Below are 5,741 nucleotides of genomic sequence, written 5' to 3'. Positions count from 1 at the left end.
GATTCAGATACCTCCATCCCATAAGAGGTTTTGACCTAAAAGCTAGAATGGCCTTCATTCCCCAAACCAAGGCTGCTGGAATTACAGAAGCTTGGAAACCTGTGTGCCTGGCCGGGTCTGCGGCTGACAAGCAGCTTTCCCTCCTCAGCTTCCTCCCATCTACTACGAGGATCATTAGAGCAGTCCAAGGCTGAGAGACTATTTTGGCTTTAATCCATGCCTGTAAAAAGGCATGGATACAGACTCCAAGGGCTATGCTGAGCTTACGCAGTCTCAGAAATTTGTCCTAATTTCTCAGAACATTTGAAACTGCTCTTAATTTCAAGACTGAACTCAATGGAAGACCTGTCCCCACCATATGCCTTGAAAAAGATGCAAAAGATAGACAGGAAAGCAAGCAGTGCTCAGTAATACTGTTCGGCCAAGTAGCATAAATAGCGGCAAAAATGTAAAAGAAAAAGGCAAAGATTCTGAAAAAATAGACAAAACCATGAAGAAAAAACACTGTCCATTAGAAAAGAAAAAAGTAAGGAATAACTAAATGAAGAGCAGGGAAAGTAAGAAAAAAAATGTTGTAACATAACACAACCGTTGTGTCATTTCCTACACTTCAAACAACATACATGCATGCCCTGAATAGTTTTATCTTAATCCACGTCAGCTTGTTAGTTTGTTTTTGCTACTCAGCTCAAGATTACATCCTTCTGTTTCCCAGCACCGAGAACCTTTATTAGGGGTATGTCAGATGGCAGGGCTCTCCACCCTGACCATTTTCTGGAGTAACACAGCTGCTTTCTCTTAAAGCTCTCCAACCTTCTCAGTAGCATCATCTTCAAACACTTTTGAGTTATTGCCTAGGTCACTTACAGCTCCAATGCAAGAGCAATGCTAGCGTAAGCCTGCACTGCAATACTTTAAGGGCCAAAGGTCAGAACACATACATGAGCGTGGGCAAGAGACACATGGCTGGGGGAGATGCACACAGAAGGGGAAAAATGCAGTGAAGGAAGAAGAGAGAGAAAAAAAAAAAGGTGTTTCCAAATATGAGCACCAACTAGAAAATGAGAACCACATATTTAAAAATAAGTTTAGTCTTTAAAAATATACTAGTTGAAGAATTAGCTTTACCAGTCCCTTAGCTAGTGTTACTGGCTGTTAGTGTTACTTGACCACCCCCACTCCCCCACCCCGTCAGAGTTTCATTTTGAAAGAACTTAGATATCTTCATTACCAGGTGAACACAAACAAACTGAGCTTGTACAGAGAAGATGAGCACTTTGTAAGAAAATAGGGTTGATAATTAGAACAGTATGCTTATTCTTTGCAATAAAAATTGAAGAGATTCCCTACCATAAGGCCAACTTAAAAAAAAAAAGCTTTAATAAAGGAAATCCATAATAGGCATAAAAGACTAAAACTGACATCCCCAGACCCTAAGGTTTTTGTTGTTGTTGTTGTTGTTGTTGTTTTGAAGGATTGCTTCAGTGCCTGGGCTTTTAACACAACTTGAATAAAAATCTGCTTTGAGTTTATCCCTATCAAAATTTCCTTAAGAAATTTAACTTGAATGCATTTAACAAGAACACAATTCTAAAAGATTTTTTTCAATTAATTCTAGAGACATCCATTATACTATGCACGCAGAGAATACTGTATCAACTGTACAATATGCTGGTATTCCAATTAAAGTGCAGGAAAATTTGTGAGGAAAAAAATTAAATTGTGTTTGTAAGTGAAATAGATACATATATTTATTTATTTAGGAACTCACCAGCATAACAAATAAACAAAAACCTCTAAGCCCTAAAGTTATAAAAGTAGATTTGTATGGATATAATATCAACCCAGAATTTTTTTTATTTATTTTTTAAAGTTACCTCCATATATTCCTTAGAGCCCAAACAAGATTCAAATTACAGATTTCTTTCTTCTCATTAACAGCAAAACACCAGTTCTTGTGTTTTCTGTGGCTCTGCTTAATGATGCACTGCAACACTCCTATTTTGCCCAGGAACGAGCTTAAATAAATCATTTACTTTTCACGGTCCACCAAACATGTGCTGGGTGATTTACAGGTAAATACTAAGCCTGTCACTAAAACGTACACTCTACTCTCTAGTAATGCTGTCCCTATGGAGCTCGCGGTCTGACCACTTGTCACATCTGTGCACACTCACCTGTAAATCAATCACCGCTATATGAGGGCAATGCAACAGGCTACTGCCTCTAGCTCTTTGAAGGAGGTTCCTGCTCCCAGCACAGAGTTGGTAGAACCATATGCGTGGTCGCTACTTGCCAGTGATGCTGCAGAACCCAACCTCGTAGCTCCAACCACCGCTGGTGTCCCCGTACACTGACACAAGAGGAGTGAGGAATCCGAACCCATTTACTTCTGCTGCCCCTGCTTCATTTCCTTGGGGGTCCGAGGGGACAGCAGGGGGACGATGCCCACGCCATACTTCAGCATGAATTGTTAGCCCTACCCAGGCAGATCTCAGGAGACCTTGGCATGCCAACTTCCATTTTGAAAAAGGTGTTGAGTCTTTACTCAGCTGGGACTGAGGGCATTTGACAGTTAACCACAAGCTGTAATAACAGAGCACCCTTGCATTTCCATTCTTAGATGTGGCTGCCAAGCCAGAATTCACCAGACCAAAAAAAGATGTTTACAATGCAGGTGTCTGTATCTGAGCAGGTCATGTTAGTCTCCTTTTACAGTCAGTGGAGAAAACTAGGCTCTTCTACAGGTGGAACTGATCTCATCCTATAATATGTGTCTAAAGGAGGTCAAATGAATCACACCCTAGAAATCCCTACTTGTCTCCATTGCCTGTTAGAGTTGCACAAGGTTCCTATTTCTTCTCACTGTGTATGAATAGGGCTCCCCCCTACACCAACTCAGAGGTAGACTTTTATAACATAGGTAAGAAAAATCCTGCTCTTTATGTCCTAGCTCCAGCATAACCTTCTCCCTCATTCTGATCCATTCTGATCATTTAAGTATTCATAGTTTTCCACCCTATACAACGAATGCCTGCTAGCACGTAACACTAATCCTTCACCTAAACACACTACTTCATGTCAGGTAAATAAAAGCAGTTATTTCAACATGCTTAGCAACTTGCACTTATTCCTTCAGCATTTTTCTTCACACGTCAAAAAACTGCCTAACCCTGGTAGCAACTCTTTGCACTAGCATATAAAATTCCTCTCTTCATACTAGCCTTCAAAAAAGACTTACCAATAGATCTCTCCCTTTAGGTATGACCTATATATTTCTTCTTGTCTATTTCCTTTTAGTTTTCCATTTCTTAACCCTTTTTCCTTTTATTTTTATTTTTTAAAGTAGAATCCAAAATCTACTGAAATCAGTGAGCCTTCAGTGGACTTTGTATCAAGTCATCTGATGAGTTTTACCTAAATTACCCCATATTTCTTATTCTTATTCTTAGAATGTCCTTGCTTTTATTTGGATAATTGAGAACGAAAATTTGAGAATATTCTCAAATTCTCTAATTCCACTTCTGTATTTCCTAATCTTTTCCAGTGACAAGTAATTTCTTTCTCCATTTCTAACTTCTTTCTTCCCTTTTCTTCTCCTAAAGGCTTTGTTCCAGAAATTCTCCAGAAGTGAGACTGACTGAAAAGGATCAAAACATTTTCAAAGAGGAAGGTGGTTAGACTTTCCTTTCTCTGCTGCCCAAAGCAGACATGCAAGCTGCACTCTGTCAGCCTGCAGGACTAGGCAGTCTCCCTGAGAAAATGATGCACAAATATAGCTGTGCTATTAGAAATTGGTCCCAACTCCCTGAACAGGGAGGTTCAGGGCTTTAGATCAAATTTATCCCCCCCCTTCTCTCTCCCTATTCCTTCTATATTCATTGTCACTTCGGTTGGCTATTGGGCATTTGCCAATAAATGCTCAGATGTCTCAGTAGTTGCAGGAGAAGATAGTTTTTCCAGGTCAAAGTTATCAATGTATTTATATTCCAACAGTTCACTCTGAAATTAGCATTGCAGTTGTTGCACAGCACTTGAAATAGTAGCTGTCCTTCTCAAAATTGCTTTTGTTCCTGAGCATTTTTCTTTACTTAATTGACCAACTGCCTCAGAAACGGCATGGCTAGGAAAGAGCATCAAACATCATCTTGTAGGGCAAAGTGGGCCTTATTACATTATTTTCACCAATGAGCCTTGGGGCTACTTAAAGAACTTAGCGATGGTTTTAATGGTTTGACAAACCTCCTTTCCCAGAAGGAAGGAGGTTTTCCGTGACTGGCAGTGAGCTGCAATGTTTTCCACAAAGCTGAAAAAAAACACTGTGTACCTAAATTTAACTTACTATACTTTCAAACTGGTCTCTGGGAGGAAAAGTTCATGCACAGCATTCAAAGTTCAAAAAACAGCCCTTTTGTGTATATACGCACATATGCTATTTTTCTTTAAAGTGCATTTCACATGTCTTCCCTCATGGCTCAAGTATAAGATCTGAATGTAACGATTATAAACCCATATTAATCTTCCTTTCTTCAGAGGCAAAAGAGAACAGGAGAAGCACTGAACAATTCCTCGTCTCCATAGGCAAAGAAATAAGATAGGCCTGGCACTGAGCCCTCGCAGCAAGCCGACTCCATCAGACCAGGTTGGGGAGCGCATTCCAAAGTCAAAAGTCCTTCTCAAAGAACTTCCTGCCAATGGCTACTTGACATTAAAAACTAGGATGATCTAGGCCAAGTATTCCAGTTGACATTAATTGCTATGTTGGATCAAAAAAGCAGGCAGTCTCTCAGCCAGAGCTCAAGTCACGTTAGGCTTAAAAGCAATCAAGGCCAAAACCTTGAATTGCACCCAGAAGCCAAAAGGAAGCCAAGGCAGCTGCTGTAGAACTGCCCGAGCGTGTTCTTGCCACCCATGCCCTCCACACAGACATGCAGCTGCCTACTTCACAGGCTGAAACTTCGTAGCCACAGTCAAGTTCAGGCTCAGGAACAGGCTACCCAGTAGCCTCATGTGGAAGTCAAAGTCAGAGATCATTACAATGAAATCAAGACGCCAAAGACAATCATTTTGTCCAGATGCAGGAGACAGTCTGCTGGCTCTAAATACTTAGGAAAAACAGCAAATTACAAAACCCTTGTAAAAAAGAGTAGATGAAACACTACTTGCAGAAACTAATACCCTCCTGCACTTAGTGCTTTACCTCTGTTTTCTGCTATTTTTATCTCAATTTTATCTACATACTGCAAGGGGAAAGCCTGTGCAACATCTGGTTAGAAAGGAAACATGATCTGGAAATGCAGATCACCTTTATATTGACAAGAGTATGAGATAAACTGACTCTCAGTTATCCATAAGAGAAAACAAGTGCTTCAGTACACCATGCACAGGTTAGTTGGAAACAAAACAGTCACTCCCAAAGAAAAGATCCTAAGCAGGAATATCCAACAGCATTTTTTGTTTTGTTTTTTTAAAAACAAAACAATCCTGTTCAACTATCACATGAAATAAAAATGATTGCAGGCCGACTTTTTGAAGGTGAAGTAGATAACAGTTCTGAGGAAGAACCTGGTGAAAGAAAAGTAACAGCAAGATAGATCAGTACAGGGACGAAAGTCAAAGAAATGTATATAAGTCCTAGAGGAAGGGGGGGGGGGAAAGGTACTCAATGCTATCACTGTTGATGAGGCAAAGACCAGAATAAAGGATAAAAAAACCCAACTCTGAAACATTCATCTGATACC

This window comes from Apteryx mantelli, chromosome 1 (genome assembly GCF_036417845.1).
Source record: "Apteryx mantelli isolate bAptMan1 chromosome 1, bAptMan1.hap1, whole genome shotgun sequence".
In the NCBI taxonomy this organism is placed as follows: Eukaryota; Metazoa; Chordata; class Aves; order Apterygiformes; family Apterygidae; genus Apteryx; species Apteryx mantelli.
Note: the sequence above shows the minus strand (reverse complement) of the source record.